Below are 25179 nucleotides of genomic sequence, written 5' to 3'. Positions count from 1 at the left end.
GAAGATGGAGCTGGAGGAAGACCTGGTCTCTGGACCAGATGAAGAAGAAAAGATAACAGAAGATATCACTCAAGTCAGAAGACTTCACTCAGGTCACTGATATCATTGTGTATTCTCCTGACTGTCCCATCAGAGCTGTAGTCACTTGTTAGTTCTCCAGTGATGATGGGTAAAACTGTGTCCAATCTGTGTCTCTCCATCTGTTACAGAACTACAACTCCCATTCCAATTGCCAGAGGCTTTCAGACATGATGGGAGTTTTAGCTTTCCAACAGCTGGAGAACCACTTTAACCGAGGTGATCGGTGGGGGTCTCAGCAGTCAAACCCCCACCAAAAAAAATGGCCCTGGGGGGGGGGTCTGGACAGGGGGTATGGGTAGGGAACACTGCTGCACCTAATGTGGGGGGAACACTGCTGCACCTTATGTGAGGGGAACACTGCCTACCTAATGTGGGGGGGAACTCTGCTGCACCTAATGTGGGGGGAACTCTGCTGCACCTAATGTGGGGGGAACTCTGCTGCACCCAATGTGCGTCGTATCGACGTTCGCTCATGTTGCACTCCCAGAATTCAAGGGCCGGAGTTACTATGTCCTGATGCCGGCCCTAGAGCGTGACGTGCGTGAACATCAAAGGGGGGGGGGGCCTCCATGTCCATTTTGCTTGGGGCCCCCAAATTCCTTCAAACGGCCCTGCCTGCGGCTCCTCTGCACGGCATCAGGGACGTCACTCCTCATTTCCTGCAGCGCTGGGGTGTAATGAAGAAAACTGTGCCCTGTAGCGGCCGCGGCTGCAGGAAATGATGAGTGACGTCCCTGACGCCGTGCAGAGGAGCCGCAGGAGACGTCAGTCGTCACAGCCCACAAGACCGGACGTATCACCTGAGCCTGCCGAGCGCGGCCAGGTAAGGAAATATGAAAAATAGAAAAAGCAGGAGGAGTCCGGGCCCACAGGAGTTGCCGCTGGTCACTGTTTTAAAGTGGCCGCGGCCTGGCTACTCTGCGGCCACTTTACAACAGTCCCCCCCCGATCCGCTACTGAGCAACCCGCAGGGATGTCCCGAATGTGACGCGGCCCCCTGCGGGCACATGTCATTACAGGAGCCGAGTCAGTGCCCCGTAAGGGAGATTGGGTGGGGTCCCAGCGGTCGAACTCCCCCCCCCCCCCCCCGTGAGCAGACACTTATGCCCTCTCCTGCATATAGGGGATACATTTTTTCTGCCGCATATCTCCTTTAATACTCTATGGTAGTCAGTAAGAGAGGGCTAAATATTTTATGGGGGAAAGTATGAGGGGCCTATATATTAAATTGGAACAGTATGAGATACCTAAATATTATATGACTATATGGGGGACCCCTTAAGGACGCAGCCCTTTTTCACCTTAAGGACTGAGCCCTTTTTCGCAATTCTGACCACCGTCGCTTTATGAATTAATAACGTGAAAACGCTTTTACCAAATATTCTGATTCTGAGATTGTTTTTTTCGTGACATATTCTACTTTATTTTGGGGGTAAATTTTCGGTGTTACTTGCATCCTTTTTTGGTGAAAAATCCCCAAATTTCATGAAAATTTTGAAAATTTAGCATTTTTCTAACTTTGAAGCTCTCTACTTGTAAGGAAAATGGATATTCCCAATAAATTTTATTTTTCTTCACAAACACAATATGTCCACTTTATGTTGGCATCATAAAATGGTCATTTTTTTTCTTTTTGAAAGAATTAGAGGGCTTCAAAGTAGAGCAGCAATTTTCAAAAAATTCATGAAAATTGCTAAATCTGAAGGGACAGATGTTACAGAACTACAACTCCCAGCATGCCTGGGCAGTCCAGGCATGCTGAGAGTTGTAGTTTGGCAACATCTGGAGGGCTACCGTTTGGGCATCACTGTAACAGTGGTCTCCAAACTGTGACACTCCAGATGTTCCAAAACTACAACTCCCAGCATGCCCAGACAGTCTGGGCATGCTGGGAGTTGCAGTTTGGCCTTCCTAGTGGTTGCCACAGTAAAGATCGTTTTACTTTCACTTTCAATTCCCCCCCCAGCGACGATTCCCTACCTGAGCCAGGATCCAGCAGTCTCCAGCGAAGATCCCGGGTCCCCAGGCATCTTTTCCTGCAGGTACGGCCTCCATCTTCTTCCCACGATCCCCTCGACATCCAGGGGCGGGCAGAATGGGGGGTTGCCATGGTAACCCCCTGTCCTGCGCTGCCATTGGTCAGAACTCCGTTCTGCTAATGGCAAGGGATAGGAGGAGATCGCAGCTCTGCAACCTCACTCCTATCCCTTAGGCTGATCGGGCCTTTGGCTGACAACTCTGATCAGCCCTATTTTCCGGGTGATCGGGTCACCAGAGACCCGATCAGCCCGGAATTGGAGAAAATCGCATGTCTGAATTGACATGCGATTTTCTCCAATCGCCGACATAGGGGGGTCTCAGGACCCCCCCTGGGCGATGAGCCGGGATGCCTGCTGAATGATTTCAGCAGGCATCCCGATCCGGTCCCCAATCAGCTAGCGGCGGGGACCGGAATTCCCACGGGCGTATCCATACGCCCTCAGTCCTTAAGGACTCGGGATGCAGGGCGTATGCATACGTCCTGTGTCCTGAACAGGTTAAAAGGGTACTCCGGGGAAAAACCTTTTTTTTTTTTTTAAATCAACTGGTGCCAGTAAGTTAAACAGATTTGTAAATTACTTCTATTAAAAATCTTAATCCTTCCCATACTTATTAGCTGCTGAATACTACAGTGGAAATTCTTTTCTTTTTGAAACACAGAGCTGTCTGCTGACATCATGAGCACAGTGCTCTCTGCTGACATCTCTGTCCATTTTATGAACTGTCCAGAACAGCATATGTTTGCTATGGGGATTTCCTTTTACCCTGGACAGTTCCTAAAATGGACCGAGATGTCAGCAGAGAGCACTGTGCTCATGATGTCAGCAGACAGCTCTGTGTTTCAAACGGAAAAGAATTTCCACTGCAATATTCAGCAGCTAATAAGTATAGGAAGGATTAAGATTTTTTAATAGAAATAAATTACAAATCTTTAATAAAAACTTTCTGGCACCAGTTGATTTAAAAAAAAAAATGTTCACTGGAGTATCCCTTTAAATACTATATGAGGGATGGTATGAGAAGCCTTAAAGGGGTTCTCCGGTGCTAAGACATCTTATCCCCTATCTAAAGGATAGGGGATAAGATGCCTGATCGCGGGAGTCCCGCTGCTGGGGACCCCCGTGATCTTGCACGTGGCACCCCATTTGTAATCCGTCCCCGGAGCGTGTTCGCTCCGGGTCTGATTACCGGCGACCACAGGGCCGACGGCGTGTGATGTCCTGCCTCCGCCCCCGTGTGACAGCATGCTCCGCCCCTCAAAGCAAGTCTATGGGAGGGGGCGTGACAGCTATCAAGCCCCCTCCCGTAGGCTTGCATTGAGGGGTGGAGCGTGACGTCACACACCGTCGGCCCTGTTGTCGCCGGTAATCAGACCCGGAGCGAACACGCTCTGGGGACTGATTACAAACGGAGTGCCGCGTGCAAGATCACGGGGGTCCCCAGCGGCGAGGCTCCCGCGATCAGGCATCTTATTAGGGGATAAGATGTCTAAGCACCGGAGTACCCCTTTAAAATAATAAAGTAGTCAGTATCAGGAGCCTAAATACTATATGAGGGACAGTATATGAGGGCTATATACTCTATGGGAGAAAGTAAGAGGGTCCTAAATACTTTATAGGGAACAGTATGAGAAGCCTAAATACTATAGGGGAAACTGTATGATGAGTCTTAATAACATATGGGTAACAACTCCAACAAATTTCCCTCAGGCACAAGGGAAGGTAAGCAACATTACAACACAGAACCCCAGGGGATTCAAAACAATCCTTCTTATCATATTAAAATGATTAAACATTATTTGAACTCATTTGAAATTCAAGTGAGTACTAAAAAAAGGATGGAGTACTAAATAAAGGATTAAAACTACAGTCTCTATTAGCCTCATCTCTTTTTTTTTTTTTATTATATTGAATTGTGTATCAACTTTGTAATACAAGTACAATCACTGATGTACATATTTTGATAGTGTGGTGATACACTGCCACTTATTGTATGAACTTATACTTATGCATAGGCATTAATTCCCTGTATGGGTTTAGGGCTCTACCCTATTGGGGATGTAAAGAGACCGGTATTTTATTACTGTTGCCAATATAAATAGGTACAGTATGTACCAGTACTTATAAGATATTGGAGCAAATTACTCTACTAACCTGTTGTGCACCACAGGCTGTGGATTGTAAGTGTGGCTACTGCCACACACTGGATTGCACTTTCACTGTTTAGTTTAAAGAACTGGAGACAGAGAGAACTGGTGGTAAAACCAAGATCTGTCTACTCCTACATGTTTCACCACTTTAGCATGTTTTTCTCAAGGAGGTAACTGAAAGCAATTGCAGACAGTATGAAGGGGCCCAAATACTATATGAGAAACAGTATGAGTGGCCTAAATAGTATAATAGGGGCCTAGTACGTCTTGAGGGCAGTGTGGGGAGCCTAAATGCCATATGAGGTCAGTGTGGAGAGCCTAATACTATATGGGGGCAGTGTACGGGGCCTAATACTATATGGGGCAGTGAGAGGTGCCAAACTACCATACAGTAGAACCAAGGAGGCCTAACAACTTTATTGGGGCACAGAGGTGCTTAACTACTGTATAAGGCCAGACATGCCTTATACTATAGCAGGCACTCTTACTGTGTGGGGCAATACACATGGAGAGTTTGTAAAGAGGAGAGGATTGTGCTTGGATGAGGAGCCTAAAATGATTGTCTGGCAGATTCTGCAGAGATAAGTCATGGCTGGAGAATTCTTCATGATGGCCCAAGACAGATGTCAAAGAAAAGAAAAGTGATGACTCTGATCAGAGAAGACGTCACCTATGAGCCACTGGATGTAACTGTAATAACTTATACGGTCTGCAGAGTGCAGCTGGTATGTACCTCTATATGGTCTCTGTACGTGAAATATTGGTCTCTGTATAGTAGATTTTATTCAGTGACAGTATGGCGGTATTAGCCAGTCCTAAGTCAGTAGCATATGTAATTGTCATGTCGCTGTGTTATTTGCCCCTTTTTTGGTAACGGACAAAACTAGCAGTGTGCACCTGTGCATGTATTTCATTTTTTTCTTAAAGGTGTACTCCTGGGAACTAAACCCATAGCCAACCATTTCCCTCTCATCAACCGATTTAATTCTCTAAATATCATTCATTAGCTATATTAAGCAGTTTTCCTTCTCTGGTTGCCACATGCATGCATGAAGTGATGGAATGACATCATGTAGTCATCCACTCTGTCTCTGTCCAAATTCCTGTCTGAAAGTAGCCCCCCAACCTTCTGAGAGACTCAGACCATGTGGCTTCTGCCCTGCACTGATGAGTCATGCTCCCTTTAGTGCTGAGAACTGGAAGGTGTGTGCAGCTTCAGCCAATAAGACACTGAGCATTTCTATGTTGCTCAGAGCAGGAGGGCTGGGGCCGCTCTCAGAGAGTGAGATGGCTGGAAGAGCAGAGCTGCAATGATTGCTGGGAGATGTAGGCAAGGGGAGAGAAGGATGGCAGAGAATATCAAGCAACCAGAGAAGACAACAGATGCCCGCTACCTCTTGATAAAGCTACTTACGTAGCGAAACATGTCGAGGGGGGCAGATTGGGATGCTTTTAATAAGGTGCATAGCCCACAGATCGTACTCAGTTACTAACTAGTATCAGTCACATATTGAGGATAGAGTGATTTCCGCATATATACAGTGCTTATGAAAGAACAGAAGGGCTACAGCACCAATGCTTTTAATTGTGTGGGAAGTTTTTATAGGGTATATGGAAAGAAAGGATATTTTTGGATTACCCTAAGGGGGAATCTATAGGTATATGAATACAGAAGCTAGACCCGTACAAAAGACATGTAACCTATATTAGCATTTTTTCTGTGATATGACAGATAAGCTGTACTGTGTCATCGCCACTTTTGACATGTCCGAGGGATGTGTAAAACGTTTTGATTGGTCTGTGTCTCAGTATTAAGACCCATACCAATTAGGAGAATGAATCCAGAGATGTGTGCAGCATTGCTATTCGCTCTCCGGCTATTAGCGATCTTTGTCTCACTGTCTAAATCTATGGAGCTGAAGACAAAGATTGTTACGAGTCAGAGAGTGAACAGCAGTTTTCATGTACTTCTCTGGGATTGTTCTCCTGCTCAGTATTGATCTAAGTACTGTAACCCAGATTGATCAAAACTTTTGATAAGTCCCTCTGACAGTGACAGTGCACATTTAAACAAATAAATAGATGGATGGATAGATAGATAGATAGATAGATAGATATGAGCTAGATAGATAGATAGAACATATGAGATGGATAGGAGATGAAATGAGATAGATAAATAAATAGATAGATAAATAGATATGAGATAGATAGCTGCATCCATTTTATAAGGTGCCGGATGTCCCAGACCTTACAAGCCTGGTAAATGAATGCTCAGAGGCATATTCATAGTGTAGTATGGTACACACTATTTGGCCAAATGGTAAGATAAGAACCTCAATTTTTCACTTTAGCAATACAACATTTCATATTTCATAAATATCTTTGTACAAAATATATAGAAAAATTGGGGCTCAGAGTCATGAATATTAGATACAAATTAAGTTATTGATAATAAGATATTCGTAATATTTGTGTCTTTTGACCCACAGGGCCCTTGTGGGTCAGCAGAAATACACTGATATATTAAATAGTCTATACATAAAATATTCAATGCATAAAATATGGCAAATAATTATTTAAAACTAATAAAATACATAAAATGAAAAAACGATAAAATTATTCGCTATGTGTCCACACAGTCTGTAGAAATAATGTAGGCAGATAATGTGAATAAATATCTCAGTTGCGGCAATAAATCCAGATGATTTAACTTCAATTATGGTGTCTGTAGATATTGTCTCTAACGGATACAGCGATTGATACAATAGTAACTGGGCAACAGATGAAACAATTTGTAACCTTATATGAGGTTGTGATTCTAGTTCTCTGCACCGCGCGCTACTAGAGACTTGGCGGTCTCAAAAAATTTGCAGCGGCGGTAATTATTTTTGGTTGCTACTGGTTACAGTATTTGAAATGCAATATGGTAACAGTTGGTATCTTGTTGTATGCTGGGTTGGTCGCCGGACGGGTCCCGGTTTCCCAAGCAGTAACAGCGCTGCTAGAGACACGGCTGTCTCACAGGTATGCAGCGGAGATGGTGTATAGTGGAAGCGCTTCTCACATGATAAATCATTTTTAGTTGGTACCTCTATTGTGTTGTCCTGATCGTCAGCCGTTCACAATCCCTGGGCAGAGGGTGCGCTATTAGAGACTTGGCTCTCAGTTCATACAGCGGCAGCGGAGGGCTCGATCGGAGGGTACTGCAGCAGTTCTCCTGCAAGCAAGGAAAATGGAAAGCCAGTGATGTTCTCCTGGTGTGGATGGCACGTAGTGTCCTATGATGATTAGCAGGTGCCGTGGGTCTTTGTGTATCGCTGTATCCTTGTGAGATTTTGGTGGATGACACTTAGGATAAATAGTAATTTGAGGCTGGACGCGTTTCAGGTCCTCCATAGGACCTTTCTTCAGCAGCTCAACATGTAGCATGCATATCGCTGCATACCTGTGAGACAGCCATGTCTCTAGCAGCGCTGTTACTGCTTGGGAAAACGGGACCCGTCCGGCAACCAACCCAGCATACAACAAAGGTACCAACTTTTACCATATTGCATTTCAAATACTGTAACCAGTAGCAACCAAAAATAATTACCGCCGCTGCACATTTTTTGAGACAGCCAAGTCTCTAGTAGCGCGCGGTGCGGAGAACTAGAATCACAACCTCATATAAGGTTACAAATTGTTTCATCTGTTGCCCAGTTACTATTGTATCAATCGCTGTATCCGTTAGAGACAATATCTACAGACACCATAATTGAAGTTAAATCATCTGGATTTATTGCCGCAACTGAGATATTTATTCACATCATCTGCCTACATTATTTCTACAGACTGTGGACTGTGCGAATAATTTTATCGTTTTTTCATTTTATCTATTTTATTAGTTTTAAATAATTATTTGCCATATTTTATGCATTGAATATTTTATGTATAGACTATTTAATATATCAGTGTATTTCTGCTGACCCACAAGGGCCCTTTGGGTCAAAAGACACAAATATTATGAATATCGTATTATCAATAAGTTAATTTGTATCTAATATTCATGACTCTGAGCCCCAATTTTCTATATATTTTGTATAATTTGTGGCGCCTTGGGTACAGGTGTTATTTGGGCAGCCCGAGTCACAGGTTGTCTGGGAGATAAGAGCCTCTCTAATATTTCTTCATATATATCTTTGTGCTAGCAGTGTGCTGCTGTATTCTCCTGCTTGTGTTTGTTTAGCCTAGCAGTGTGCACCTGTATGCCACATCCATGCAATACTGCAGTTGTGTATCAGCATGTGCTGGCCAACTTCTATGTAGATAGATACAGTCATGGATGTAAATATTGGCACCCCTGAAATTTTTCAAGAAAATTAGGTATTTCTCACAGAAAAGGATTGCAGTAACACATGTTTTGCTATACACATGTTTAATTTCTTTATGTGATTGGAACTAAACAAAAAAAGGGAGAAAAAAAGCAAATTGGATATAATGTCCCACCAAACTGCAAAAATGGGCTGGACAAAATTATTGGCACCTTTAAATAATATTTGGTTGCACACCCTTTTGGAAAACATAACTGAAATCTGTCGCTTTCTATAACCATCAATAAGTTTCTTACACCTCTCAGCCGGTATGTTGGACCACTCTTCCTTTGCAAACTGCTCCAGGTCTCTCTTATTGGAAGGGCACCTTTTCCCAACAGCAATTTTAAGATCTCTCCACAGGTGTTCAATGGGATTTAGATCTGGACTCATTGCTGGCCACTTCAGAATTATCCAGCACTTTGTTGTCATCCATTTCTGGGTGCTTTGTCCTGCTGGAGGACCCAAGATCTCGGACGCAAGCCCAGCTTTCTGACACTGGGCTGTACAGTGCGGCCCAAAATCAGTTGGTAATCCTCAGATTTCATGATGCCTTGCACACATTCAAGGCACCCAGTGCCAGAGGCAGCAAAACAACCCCAAAACATAATTGAACCATATTTCACTGTAGGTACTGTGTTCTTTTCTTTGTAGGCCGTATTCCATTTTCGGTAAACAGTAGAATGATGTGCTTTACCAAAAAGCTCTATCTTGCTCTCATCTGCCCACAAGACATTTTTCCAAAAGAATTTTGGCTTACTCAAGTTAATTTTGGCAAAATGTAGCCTTGCTTTTTTATGTCAGCAGTGGGGTCCTCCTGGGTCTCCTGGCATAGTGTTTAATTTCATTTAAATGTCGACGGATAGTTCGCGCTGACACTGATGCTCCCTGAGCCTGCAGAGCAGCTTGAATATCTTTGGAACTTGTTTGGGGCTGCTTATCCACCATCCAGACTATCCTGTGTTGACACCTTTCATCAATTTTTCTCTTCCTTCCACGCCCAGGGAGATTAGATACAGTGCCATGGGTTACAAACTTTTTGATAATGTTGCGCACTGTGGACGAAGGCAAAGCTAGATCACTTGAGATGGACCTGTAACCTTGATATTGTTGATATTTTTCCACAATTTTGGATCTCAAGTCCTCAGACAGTTCTCTTCTCCTCTTTCTGTTGTCCATGCTTAGTGTGGCACACACAGACACATAATGCAAAGACTAAGTGAACTTCTCTGCTTTTTATCTGCTTTCAGGTGTGATTTTTTTTTTAATATTGCCCACACATGTTACTTTCCCCAGGTGAGTTTAAAAGAGCATCACATGCTTGAAACTATCTTATTTTTCCACAATTTTGAAAGGGTGACAATAATTTTGTCCAGCCCATTTTTGGAGTTTGGTGTGGTGTGACATTATGCCCAATTTCCTCCATTTTTTGGTTTTGTTCCAATACACACAAAGGTAATAAACATGTGTATAGCAAAACATGTACTGCAAACCTTTTCTCTGAGAAATATTTCATTTTCTTGAAAAATTTCAGGGGTGCCAACATTTACGGCCATGACTTTAGATAGATAGATAAGTAGGTAGATACAATAGAGAAAACTGCAGCACTCCAAGGTTTCTGTGTATAACGTGTGGCTTTATTCACCAAACATCACAGGGTGCGACGTTTCAGCCGTCTCACACGGCTTTTGTCAAGCCCTTGACAAAGGCCGCGTGAGACGGCTGAAACGTCGCACCCTGTGATGTTTGGTGAATAAAGCCACACGTTATACACAGAAACCTTGGAGTGCTGCAGTTTTCTCTATTGGATTTATTGGAACCTGTGACCGGGCTATCCTGCTCGCAGCACCATTCTACATATTGTGCTGCCCAGGTCCGTATAATAGTTTGGAATCAATAGTGCTGGCCAACTTATTCTTTGGTTGTATTACACATATGGGGGAGTGGCTACCTCCATGTTGGCTCTTGCACCCCACCCACCTCTATTAGGTGTATATAAGGTGTCTTGGATGTTTCAGATCCTGCAATGCCTGCTGAACTGTTCACACAGAGGCATATTCATAGTGTAGGGTCTGTCCCAAAATGAGGTCACCTTACCGTGGTGGGGCGGTCCAAGCTATTTGGCCGCCAAATTTGCAAGCTAAGTACCTCACTGTTTGATAATTTCATATTTTCATTTGTTGCACTACAGCTGTATAGCTTTTCATGTTTCATCTATATACCCATGTTTTATCTATATCTTTGTGCTAGCAGTGCGCTGCTGTATTCTCCTGTTGCTAGATAGATAGATAGATAGATAGATATAGATAGATAGTTATGAGATAGATAGATAGATATGAGATAGATATGATAGATAGATAGATATAGATAGATAGTTATGAGATAGATAGATAGATAGATATGAGATAGATATGAGATAGATATGATATAAATAGATAGATATGAGATAGATAGATAGATATAAGGTAGATATGAGATAGATGATAGATAGATAAATAATAGATGGATATGAGATAGATAGATAGATAGATAGATATGAGATAGATAGATAAATAATAGATGGATATGAGAGAGATAGATAGATAGATAGATAGATAGATAGATGAGATAGATAATAAATAATTGTTTTGGTAGTCTGTATTCTCCATTCAGCCCCCCCTTGTGTTTTTCTACAATCCTGTGAATAGACAGCTGATGCTACCTGGGAATGTGAAAAGTGACTTCTGGAAGACGCAGAACTTGACACAATAATCTGTTCATTTTCACCACCCAGCTATGTCAAAACTGCAGGCACTTCAAAGCCGGAATGTGATCGCCCGGGGCTTCGTCTTAATTAAAAATTAAACAGCGCATAAGAAGCTGCATCAATTTGTATCTCTCTGCAGCAGCGTTTTGCAAGCATAAGTTTTCCCCCCAGGTGCAGTGATGTGACAAATACCCCAAATCTCCACTAAATCGTAGACATTAATTTTCTACTGAATGTGTGTTTAGTATTTTGTGTGTACCTGTAAAACTAGCCTAACAGAACACAGACATAGCTAGATAGATAGATAGATAGATAGATATGAGTTAGATATTATATGAGTTAGATAGATAGATAGATAGATAGATAGATATATAGATACATAGATAGATAGATAGATAGATAGATAGATATGAGTTAGATATTATATGAGATAGATAGATATGAGATATATAGATACATAGATAGATAGATAGATAGATAGATATGAGTTAGATATTATATGAGATAGATAGATATGAGATATATAGATACATAGATAGATAGAAGATAGATAGATAGATAGATATGAAATAGATAGATATGAGATAGATAAATAGATAGATAGATAGATAGATAGATAGATATTATATGAGATAGATAGATATGAGATATATAGATAGATAGATAGATAGATAGATAGATATGAGTTAGATATTATATGAGATAGATAGATATGAGATATATAGATAGATAGATAGATATGAGTTATATATTATATGAGATAGATAGATATGAGATATATAGATAGATAGATAGATAGATAGATAGATAGAAGATAGATAGATAGATATGAAATAGATAGATATGAGATAGATAAATAGATAGATAGATATGAGATAGATAGATATTATTAGTTAGATAGATAGATAGATAGATAGATATGAGATAGATAGATAGACAGATAGATATGATATGATATAGATATGAGATAGATACATAGATAGATAGATATGCGATAGATAGATAGATATGAGATAGATAGATATGAGATAGATAAATAGATAGATATGAGATAGATATTATTAGATAGATAGATATGAGATAGATAGACAGATAGATATGATATAGATATGAGATAGATAGATAGATAGACAGATATGATATAGATATGAGATAGATAGATAGATTATATAGATAGATAGATATGAGATAGATAGATAGATATGAGATAGATAGATATTATTAGATAGATAGATAGATAGATAGATATGAGATAGATAGACAGATAGATATGATATAGATATGAGATAGATACATAGATAGATAGATATGAGATATATAGATGAGATAGATAGATAGATGATATAGATAGATAGATAGATAGATAGATAGATATGAGATAGATAAATAGATAGATATGAGATAGATAGATATTATTAGATAGATAGATATGAGGAAGATAGACAGATAGACAGATAGATATAATATAGATATGAGATAGATAGATATGAGATAGATAGATATGAGAAAGATAGATAGATAGACAGATAGATATGAGATAGATAGATAGATGATATAGATAGGTAGATAGACAGATAGATAGATAGATAGAGTATACTTGGGTATACTTCTTGCTGACTACTAAATAGTGTTGCTCGCGAATATTTGCAATTCGAATTTTATTCGTGAATATCGCATATTCGCGAATTCGCGAATATTCGCGAATATAGCGCTATATATTCGTAATTACGAATATTCATTTTTTTTTTTGTTTTTTTTTCACAGTACACATCACAGTGATCATCCCTCTCTGCTTCCAGCTTATATGGTGTAAGAAGGCTCTAATACTACTGTGTGAGACTGGCGTGCGAATTTTCGTATATGCGAAAATTTGCATATGCTAATTTTCGCATATGCAAATTTCCGCTTATGTTAATTTATTGTATATGCAAATTTTCGCATATGTAAATTTTCGCACCCGCGAATATTCGCATATGCGAAAATAAAACGAGAATATTACGAATATGCGAATATTCGCGAATATGACGAATATTCGTCCATATATTCGCGAATATTCGCGAATTCGAATATGGCCTATGCCGCTCTACTACTAAACTTGAAGAATAAATGTTGTCAGGGATCAGACCTACCCTGGTCATCTAAAGTGTCTACAGCTGTGTGTCTGCGCCTATAGTTAAGCACTGTAGAGAATCTGAGAGACAGGAATATCTAGAGAGCCTACTTTTGTCCAGCCTGTGCCCCTTGGAGATGATTTCCTTTGGGACTGTGAGCCCATTTAACCCCTACCCTGTTGCTTAGAAAAGACAGTTATAAACTAAGGGACCCCTATATTGGCCAAGAAACCTCAGGGTGTTACTTTACTCTAGCAATAGATTATTCTTATCTACTGAATCTGGATTATTTAGGAAGATTACATTTTATTACCTCTTATTTGGAAAAAGTAAAAAAAAAAAAAAGACTTTTCTTTAAAGAGTGCGTGTCATGATCTTGTTAAATTGTATAAATATAACAGTTCACTGCCCCCATCATGATAAACTACCCCCTGCCTTTATTTTTATTATTTTGTAGTTTTCTACCTTCTACCATTTTCTGCTCAGTCTCATTCAGATTCACAGACTGGGAAGGGGTGTTCCCCAGCAGGCTGTGACATCATCTGAAGCCATACAGGGGAGAACTTCCTCCCTACCTCTGCTACACACAGCCTAGAGCAGTACAGTGTGAGATGAGCTATGATTGGTTAAGGCTGCACACACCCACCTCAGCACTCCAGACTGCATTTCCTGATTTTGGACTTCTGAAAGGCCAGCAGGAGTCCACAGTCTGTGCAAGAGAAGGGGAAATATGCTCTGAACAATAGGGAGACACCTAGTGGCAGCTTTTTTTAAACACAAATAAAACATAGAAAACTTTAGAAATATGTTTTATTTACCAAATTTTTTTTTAATGAGAGTGCCCATTTAAGTTAACCCTGTGTTACCTGACTTGTTCTACATCTGAATTAACCTGTTCTCTACTTTGTTCTCTGCGTACCACAGCCCCTCATGGACAGGGTTTATCAGTGGGGACCCCTCATGCCCATGATTCAAGACAAAGTTGTGGTACTACATCCCCCAGCCTGGCCATAAGTGTCCCATTCCTCCAGCAAGTGGCATCCCACCAAGACTGTTTAGTCGGGGTCCTGCTCCGCAACTACGCCACTTCTCAACACTCTTCAATATGTATGGAAGGTAAAACGTCACTGCATCTTGTGCACCACAGTATGGCTTGCATTACACAGTGTTTACGGTAGATATACCTCCGATGATAGATTCTGTGATGTAAATCTAAAAACTGTCTATGTCACTGTTGTATTTCATGGGGTGGGTATGCCTGTTATCCTTCTGCTCTATGTAAACAAGGGGCTCTGTCTGTTTCCCCATGGCTGCTGCGGCGCAGATTGGCAGCGCCAAAGCGGTAGAATGTTGGCGTGGGGCTGGAGTAGGCTTTACGATGTTGATAAAGCGATCTTAACTTTATATATCATGACAAGTAGGATTAGCTTCTTGGCCAATAATCAAAGCCAGCTAATTCTGGAACATGTTACAACTCTCCTGCTGCTGCAGCGGCAGATAATAGGCGGATCTGGAGCCAGAGCGAGCAGGATTTCTGTGACTAAGATGTCTTAACTGCATATAAAATCCTCATAAAAACAAGAAAAGGAAAAAAAAAAAAAAAAGATCCCAGCAAACAGAGGTCCTTGCATTGCCATCTTGTTGAAATTTGTACTCAAGCACTTTCAGAAGCTTTTCTGCCTGTGGGAAAGCTGGGTGGCAACCAAGAAGGCCACCATTACAACTGCCACTAGGTTTCTTTTCTTTGCCAGTCTCCTGAAGTACGTTAAGTTATAAAGCCACATTGGAGTAGGCCTTTGATCAGTGTTTCCCAACCAGAGTCCCTCCAGCTGTTGCAAAACTACAACTCACAGCATGTCCGGACAGCCGAAAGCTGTCCGGACATGCTGTGAGTTGTAGTTTTGCAACAGCTTGAGGCACCCTGGTTGGGAAACACTGGCTTAGATAATTGAATAATATGGAAGAAATAGCAGGTTGCAGGAGTCAGGAAAAGCTGTGTGACAGTGATCACCAAGGTAAAATGTCTGTAAAATGTCTGGGCATGCTGGGAGTTGTAGTTTTGCAATAGCTTGAGGCACCCTGGTTGGGAAACACTGGCTTAGATCATTGAATAATATGGAAGAAATAGCAGATTGCAGGAGTCGGGGAAAGCTGTGTGAAAGTGATCACCAAGGTAAATATAACTGAGTTTGTTGTTCAGGAGGCTGGGAAAGTTGGGTGAAATGTCGTAAACATTTTTTTTTACCCAATACGTGTTATTATATACAGCACTATAAAGGCCAATTTTCAATAAAAAATGTTTCCATGTCCCCAACAAAGACTAGTGCAGATTTTTGACCGGACACTGAAATTGGGCTCGTCCTTACACCCCCTCTATTTATTGTAAAGGACATCAGAGGCAACAGTGACACCTAGAGGCTTAAAAACACACTGCAGCTGTGGAATTTACTATTTTTATTTTATTACCCCTTTACCTGCGCAGCAAATAAAATAGAAAATAATAAAGTAATAGAGAACAATCAAAGTAGCATTGCCCAAGCTTTTTTATGCAAAGATGGTAACCTAAACAATGTGGCTTGGAAAAATATACATTACAGTGTTAAAAATTGTATAATTGTTATACGTTTAGATAAATGAAATAAGCCACAGCTTGGTGTGGTCATATCTATGGTGGATTTAAGTGTGCGATGGGATTGTGGCACGGTATGGCAGCATTATTGTGAGCGGTATACGGTAATGATAAGCAGACATTTTATGTCATTGTTATATTGTCACAATGGAATGTATGTATTGTGATGTTATGTATACAGTATATGAGTATGAGAGTATTATGGGCAATGTATGGCAGTATTTTTGTTGCCATTGTGTGGGAGTATTTTGTGGACACTGTTGTCGTAATATGTTGGCTTTATAATAGTATTCTGTGGATGCTGTGTAGCAGTATAGACACTATTATATCCAAAAAAGCAAAAAGTGCTAAAGAAATTAGCAAAAATTCCAGCTCCCAAAAATCAAAAAATCAAAATGTATTAAATCATGTTAAAATGATACCTAAAAATAATGAAGAATAAATCAAGCAGAAACGCCGACGCGTTTCGAACCGTGCGGTTCTTAGTCATGGCACATGGTGCCATGACTAAGAGGCGTACAGTTCAAAACGCGTCGGTGTTTCTGCTTGTTTTTATTCTTCACTATTTTTGGGTCGGCGTTTCATAGGCGGTGAGCTGGTTCATTTTCCTTATTGACTTAGACACTATTATACGTGCACTCTATGAAGGCATTAACTCCTTCTTGACCCATGATGTACCCTTACAGTATGGGTCAGGTAAGGGAGTCTGGAATGCTCTCAAAAGCTGCACCCGCGTCATACAGCTATCTACAGCTGATACCAACTGGTAATGACTGACATAAATAAAAATAAAAAAGAAATTACTTCTTAAACTTACTTACTTTCTTAAACCCTTTTTTTATCCCCTTTTTCCAAATTAAATCAAATGTAACATATTTGGTTTCACCGCATGCATAATTGTAATTGAAATATTAATTTATCGCATGCCTGAACCCGCACACACCACCATCATAAATGCAAAAAAAATAAAATTCCAAAGGTCACAATTGCTGATTTTTTTGTCTGATCACATGCCAGAAAAAAAATAATAAAAAAAAGTGATCAAAAATCCCAAACTATGCAGTAAACATAGTAAAAACTACTAACTAACACATGCTAGAGGGCACTGCTGTGGAGAAAGACCAATTATATCAGCATTTATTGTGGAGGCTAGCGTTCTGTCACTTTGACAATGCGGAGTCCTGATCCCTGTGGGAACCAAAAAACCCGAAGTCACTCAATAGCACCGGCACTCACCACGAGGAAACAGCAGATCCACTTCTATGGCATCCCGGACAGATCCGACTTCAGGCTGACAACAGGGTGCTCAGAGTGGCAAGCCGACTTCAGGCTGACAACAGGGCGCTCAAAGTTTCGCGCAGTACGCGCTTCTCCCGGCCTCGTGTCACGAGGCCGGAAGAAGCGTGATCTGCGCGAAACTTTGCCGGCAGTCGCCTCCACTCTGAGCACCCTGTTGTCAGCCTGAAGTCAGATCTGTCCGAGATGCCATAGAAGTCAGTCTGCTGTTTCCTCGCGGTGAGTGCGGGTACCTTTTTGTCTTTCTATGTATGCTATAGTAAAAACTACAGCTTATTTATTTTTTTATTTTTAATACATTATATGATACAATAAAGGAAGCCAGTAAAAAGTACAACTTGTCCCGCAAAAAGTAAACACTAATTAATGAAAACATCATGGGTCTTAGAAGGTGTGCAGGAAGAAAACGGAAGCAAAAAAAATCTAGGGGTTGAGGATGGATTATGTCGTATGTATGTCAGTATTATTATGTGTGTGATATGGTAATACATGGGTGGTATAACATGGGTATTATGTTCTGGTATGATGGGAACACATTTTGGAAATGTATTAGCCCAGCATAATACTATTATGTCGGCCATGTTCAATGGTATTATGTGGGCTGTCTATGACAGTGTTACATGGGAATTGTGTGACACTCTTAGGTTGCGTTCACACGCTATTACTAGCAGTGGGAATTCCACTGCGAGTTACGCTGCCATTGATTTAAATGGGTCCACAGACAGTCCACAATAGTGTCAGATTTGCGGACTGTCCGCGGACCCATTCAAAAGAATGGTAGCGTAACTCGCAGAGGGTTTCCCGCAGCGGGAAACCCACTGCTAGTTACTAGCGTGTGAACGCACCCTTAGGGTACGTTCACATGTGCGGATTTACATTGTATTTTACGCTGCAAATCCGCTGGTGAAGGCCCGCTCTATGCTGACTTTACATGTGCCTGCTGGTAGCGGCAATACGCCAATACCAGCAGGAACACTGTGGTGTGCGGGTCGCAGTATACTCGCACATCGCGGGAGCTCTCTGCCTAGCTCAGAGCAGGGAGAGCGGCCACGATGTGCGAGTAAGCCGCACACATCGCTGCACTGTGTCTGCTCGTAGCGGCGTATTGCCGCTACCAGCAGGCACATATAAAGCCAGCATACAGCGGGGCCTTCACCAGCGGATCCGCAGCTAAATACGCTGTGAAAATCTGCGCGTGTGAACGTACCCTTAAGATGTATTGTGCTAGCACTGTTGGTGCACTGTTTGACAGTATTGTTGGGATATTTCAAATATTATGGTGGCACTCTATGGTGGTAGTACATGGGTATTGTGTGATTGTGTAAGGTTAGTACTCTTTGATGATATTATGTTACCAAAGTATGATAGTATCATATGGGGATTGTTAAAGGGGTGCTCCAGTGGAAAACAATTTTTTTTTTTTTAAATCAACTGTTGCCAGAAAGTTAAACAGATTTGTAAATTACTTCTATTTAAAAATCTTAATCCTTCTAGTTCTTATCATCTGCTGTATACTACAGAGGAAGTTGCGTAGTTCTTTTCTGTCTGAACCCAGTGTTCTCTACTGACACCTGATGAGCAGCTGATAAGTACTGGAAGGATTAAAATGTAAATAGGAGTAATTTACAAATATGTTTAATTTCCTGGCACCAGTTGATTAAAAAAAAATAATTTCCACTAGAGTACCCCTTTACATAGTATTATGTGACCAGTCTATGGCAAAATCCATTGTTGGATGGTATGACATGAACGCTGTTTGGTGGTATTTTGTGGCCACTCTGTGAACGAGTATTATGGGTTAATTCTTGAGTCACGGGTTAATTCTTTATATTCTCCCTCTGTTTATATATGGGTTGGTGCTTTAAAGAAGCACCCTAGGTTGTTGCTGAGGTTCCCATAGCTACCGATCAGATTACTTCTTAGATTTTTTTTTTTTTAAAGGCCTCAGAAAAATGAAAGCAGCAATCTGATTGGTTGCCATAGGATGACCTCATCACCTACTAGATCCCTCCTAGGAGCTCACAGACCCGTGCCCTCTCAGCTCTATCTATATACTGCTGCTGCTATCTTTATGGGTTCAGGATATACTGCAGTCCCTGAGGCTATGTTCCCATGGTGTGTCTTTGCAGCTTCTTTCTGCATTTTTGCTGTGATTTAATCAAAATTGCTGCAAAATTGCACTATTTTTGCTGCAATTACCAAAATCACAGTAAAAATGTGTAATTTTCACTACGATTTGGGAGAATGACTGCAAAAACACAGACAAAATGCAGTAAAAACACAATGGAGAATTTATTAATACATCTGTAGAGGAAGAGTGGGGCAGTTGCCCATAGCAACCAATCAGACCGCTTCTTTCATCTTTCAAGAGGCCTGTAAAAATGAAAGAAGTAATCTGATTGGTTGCTATGGGCAACTGCACCATTGGCCCTGATTGACTAAGAGTGGAGTGTAGTTTTTTTTGTGTGTGTTTTAATTTTTCCACGGTATTTACTAAGGTTTCCTTACATTTTGCTTTTTTTTACAACTGCTCTGAGCTGTGGGCGTTTTTCAGAGCTCAAATCCACCACATTTTAAGTTGGGATTTCTTGAAAATGTTGGGAACACGCCCCCTTTCCGGCAGCCATGCCCTCTTTTCCTGGTGGCCACTAGAGATGATCGAACTTACAGTAAATTCGATTCGTCACGAACTTCTCGGCTCGGTAGTTAATGACTTTTCCTGCGTAAATTAGTTTATCCTTCAGGTGCTCCGGTGGGCTGGAAAAGGTGGATACATTCCTAGGAAAGAGTCTCCTAGGAATGTATCCACCTTTTCCAGCTCACCGGAGCACCGGAAATCTGAACTAATTTATGTAGGAAAAGTCATCAACTGCCAAGCCGAGAAGTTCGTGACGAATTGAATTTACTGTAAGTTCGCTCATCTCAAGTGGCCACGCTTAAAAATGAAGAGTTGGTCGGGTTTTTCTGAATTTCTGGTGCAGACACATTTTGTGGTACAATGCGACACATTTTGGCGCACATCCCAACAAAACAGGTCTGGTTTACAATAGTAAATTAGTCCAATGTATGAACACATCCTAAAGACTTCCAATCCTCATAAAACACCTCCATTGTGAATTTAGGTCAAATCCCTTGTTCCTCATGGCAATATTTCTCATAATGTGAACTCACACCTACCTACTTATCTTGGCTGTTACAGCCAGCCTGATTAGATTGGTTTAATTAGTTGATCTGCAGTGATGAGACTCCGCCCCCCTCTCTTTGCAAAGTCAGAGGCTTCATGGCAAATGCAGGCAGGAAGAGAAAATCATTTAGTGGTGATATCAATGCAGCTGAAGATCCATGCTTGACACATCCGTTACAACAGGTAAGCACAAGACATACACAAGAACCTCTCTAGAATTCTCTAATAATAGCCTATGCTGCACTATATAAGCAGGAAAAAAAAATTCCCAGAGTGCTTCTTTAATTAGATATTTAGAGCTGTTAAATGATTATGATGGGATTGACAGCTGTAACTGGTAGCAGAACATTTTGGCTTAAAATGAAATGAACCTCACCCATTCGTCCCCTGCAGGCATCAGCTAAATACTTCTCCTAACACACATCGCTCAGGAGCTGTCAGATTAATGGGGCTTGTGCAACCTAACATATAGCAGCAGTCACGTTACCATAGTTACACCGATTTCATTTACCTGATATTACACCGAGGTGCAGCTTATATAAGATCAACTATTTCTATCAGGTACGGAAGAGAACAAACCTGGAGAGTGCCCCATCCCTCTTATCTTTACCATGTTTTCCTTCTGTTTGGTGTGCCCATCAGGACGTGGACCATCCCAGCAGATCCCTAATAGGATTAGACAGAACTTTCTGCTAAGTACTTAAAGGGTGTCTCTTGCGTGTGAGTCTTTGTGTTCTCTACATAAATCCCATAATTTAAACCCCCTATTATGGTATGCCAATGACCGTAATGTCTTAATGGGTGAGAGCGACTGCCGCTTGCTGAATCCTTCTGATAATTAAAGAGAAATATTTTTTCACCCAATGGTATAGTGTTCCTGAGTATTATTCACACGATAGGTTGCACTTTTTAGCATGAAAAAATATTGCTAAAAAGTGTATGACGAGTGTCAGGTCCTAGACCAGCACTAATGTCAATATAAATCTTCATATTACCCTAAAACTATAAATCTCTCTACTACTCTAGACCTCCAGGGAAACTGGCATTGAAGGGGTACTCCATTGCTTAGGGATGTTGCGGCATTTTGTTTAACATATTTATACTTTATACTGTAGTATAATCGCTATGCGTATACTGGCGACCACAGGGTTTCTTACTTCCGCGGGCATATTGTGTCCGTGACGTGTCTTTTCCGGGTGTAGCCGTTGTTGGCATCTTTTTTTTTTTTAAATGAAGCCCCCTGTTGAATATTCTTGTGTGGTTTACGCAATCCTCCTTTCCCTGATTTTCGGATACTCCCCTCAATGTGTTAATTGGATGTGAACTGTCCAATACGCTGGATAAGCCGACGCATGCGCATTTCTCCAAGTTTGTATGTGCCGTGTTTTTTTACAGCGCATGCGCATCTACGTCACACCACGTCTATGTTGACATTTGGGACCCTGTTTGCGCAGGCGCATTATGCAGGTTTTCTCAATGCAAGGGGATTGGTCCATAACCCTGTGACAAGCGCTAGCAAGTTAGAGCAACCAGGCTTGAGTACCAATGAAACAAGGCCAGAATACCAGCTAATGGGGCGAATAAGGGGCGGAACACAACACGCAAATAAGGCGCACAGAGTATGAATCCTTCATAAGTAAGGGTGGAACATAGCTAACAAGGCAAGGCCACGTAGGCGGGATAAAAGCGCAACAGGGACGGACAAGTTGCACGCAAGGCAGCCGCGGGGGCACATGGGAAATGTAGTCCTCACACCGCAAAAGACAGGAAACAAAAAAACAAGGCAAAAGCTACAGCAAACTATGCAGGTGAAAGTACAGCAAGCGAGGACAGCACAGGACTTGGCCACGGAGGAGCAAACGCAACACGCCAAACAGAGAATGGAGAGGTAAAAAAGGAATATAGAACCGGAGTACCCCTTTTATTCCTTTTCTACTCTAGACCATCAGAGAATTTGGCATTAACCCCTATGCTACTCTAGACCATCAGGGAATCTGGCATTAAAAGAAAACGGTCACCGTTCACCTGCACTATAACCCGATACACTGGGTTATAGTGCGAGTGAACAGGAGACCAATGCAGGGTCTCGGACTGCTACACCTACCTGTAGTCCGGAGTCCCGATCCCCTGAAGGTCCCTCTCTTCCAGTGCTGACTCGTGCTTTGAGGCGGGCCCGCCGGCTAGATTTAAAGATATGTGATGTCCCTGTATGGGATATGCATCTCACAGTCCTATCAGCTTGAGTCCCTGCACGTCCCCAGGGCTCTCCTGCACTGTGCCCCTACAATCTGTAAAATTGTGTATTGTATGTAAAGGACCTTTGATATGGTCACATGGTCATTGATCACATGATAATGGTTGTCACATGTTAAAGTCACATGTTTTGTTACCCAGAGAGCACCAGGTGACCAGATGATCTGTAGCTAGCCTATGGGCTCCTTGCTCAGCCCCCTTTATAAGGAAGGGAGGAGCTGCAATCTGCCTCTTTGATCATTCATTGCTCTTAGATCCCGAGGTCAAGTCCAGTTCAGACATCTCAGAGCCAGTGTCCAGCACATCTGGAGGCCTCAAGCCTAAATTACAGCCACAAGTCAGTAAGTCAAGTCATCTATGTCTGCTGTCCCTATCTTTAGTCAAGTCAAGTCTTTTATAGTCAGTGTTGGCTATGCTAAAGTCTGTCAAAGTCACTGCAAGTCTCAGCAATCTGCGAGGTCCCGTGTTACTGGTCATCTCTCTGGGATCCTGGCCTAGCTGTAAAGACTGTACCATCTGTCTACCTCAGTAAAGCTACCGTTAACCCTGACCTGGCCTTGGACTCTTATTTGCCCTGCCTAATTAGGACTAGCGGTGCTACTGTTCGGTTGGTTCTCGGTTAAAACCTCGCCCTGGCGTTACAAACATTTAGGGGTTAAAACCATCTGCCCCTGGGCTATAACATCTGCCCCATCCACCTCACTTCCCACCCCAACACAACATATACATAAGAGCTGGTCAGGTGAGCGCTCGTAACTACTGAGCACTCACGTGACCGGCACTTATTAATATTTTAATCTAGCCGGCGGGCCCGCCTCAAAGCGCAACTCAGCACTGGAAGAGGGGGACCTTCGGGGGGTCGGGGCTCCAGACTGCAGGTAGGTCTATACCCTGCATTGGTCTCCTGTTCAACCGCACTATTACCTGGTGTATCGGGGTATAGTGCGGTTGAACGGGTGACCGTTTTCCTTTAACTCCCATATTACTTTAGACCTCCAGGAATCTGGCATTAACCAGTATACTACTCTAGACTTGCAGGGGAACTGTCTGTAACTCTTATGCAACACTAGAGCATCAGGGAAGATGGCATTAACCCCAATACTACCTCCACGGAAGCTGGCATTAACCACTGGACAGGTCTAGACCTCCAGAGAAGCTGTCAATAACCCCTATACTTCTCTAGACAATTAGGAAAGCTGACATTAACCATCATACTACTCTAAACTTCCAGGAAAGCAAGCATTACCTCCTATACTTCTCTAGACTTTCAGGAAGCTGTAATTAAGTCATATACTACTTCAGGAAAACTGGCATTCACCCCTATACTACTCTAGCCCTCAAGGAGCGCTGGCATTAACCCCTATACCCTCTAGCCCTCCAGGGAAGCTTGCATTAAACTCTATACTATAGCACTCCAGGAAAACTGGCATTAAACCCTATAATGCTCTTGGCCTACAGGGCAGATGGCATTAACATCTATACTACTCTAGACCTGCAGGGAAACTGGCATTACCCCTATGCTACTCTAGACATCCAGTGAATCTGGCATTAACCCCTATACAGCTCAAGACCATCAAGAAACCTGGCAATATCTCCTATACTACTCTAGACCATCAGAGAAGTTGTCATTACCCCCCTTTAATACTTTAGACCAGGGGTACTCAACTATTTTTAGTGAGGGTCCACTTATTCAGGTCTGCCACTGGTAAAAGTCAGAGCAAAGCCCTGAGGCCTGGTTCACACCTAGTGGCTACAGTGACATGAAGGAAATAGGTAAAATGACTGGAGTCTGGAGGATGTAAATCTAGTTACCCGTATTTTCTGAATATTGCCAGAGACTGTACCCCTGAAAATAATACTGCCGCATGCTGTACTCCTGAATATAATACTGATGCATACTGTACCCCTGAATATAATACTGCCGCATACTGTACTCCTGAATATAATACTGCCGCATACTGTACTCCTGAATATAATACTGCCGCATTGTATACCCACTGAATAAAATACTGCCGCATTTTGTACCCCCAAATAAAATGGTGCCGCATTGTGGACCCCCTGAATGTAAACTACCGCATTGTGTACCCCTGTCACATGCTGTACCCCTGAATAGAACTGCCACATGTTGTGCCCCTGAATATATTACTGCCACATACTATAACCATGAATATATTACTGCTAGACACTGTGCCCCTGGTATATCACTGCCACATGCTATTACCCTGAATATATTACTACCACACATTTTGCCCCCACAAAAAATTATGCCACTGTGCTTTGCAGAATACACGATGCCCCTGTGCCCCCAGAATACATAATTTCACTGTGCTACCACAAACTG

The 25179-nt window shown here is 41.9% G+C and overlaps 1 long non-coding RNA gene across 1 annotated transcript in view; it reads right to left on the bottom strand.

Moving 5' to 3' along the window:
• The window catches only part of LOC130296857 (uncharacterized), a 122962-nt gene extending 100136 nt beyond the window's left edge, over window positions 1–22826 (bottom strand). Inside the window, exon 1 of the long non-coding RNA XR_008849311.1 lies at window positions 22690–22826. This is a non-coding gene — a long non-coding RNA (uncharacterized LOC130296857). The remainder of the gene's footprint in view (window positions 1–22689) is intronic.
• Window positions 22827–25179: the final 2353 nt, after the last annotated feature.

Source organism: Hyla sarda, chromosome 12 (assembly GCF_029499605.1).
Source record: "Hyla sarda isolate aHylSar1 chromosome 12, aHylSar1.hap1, whole genome shotgun sequence".
Taxonomy (NCBI): Eukaryota; Metazoa; Chordata; class Amphibia; order Anura; family Hylidae; genus Hyla; species Hyla sarda.
The sequence above is the reverse complement of the archived record's forward strand: the minus strand, read 5'-3'. Positions and strand labels throughout refer to the sequence as shown.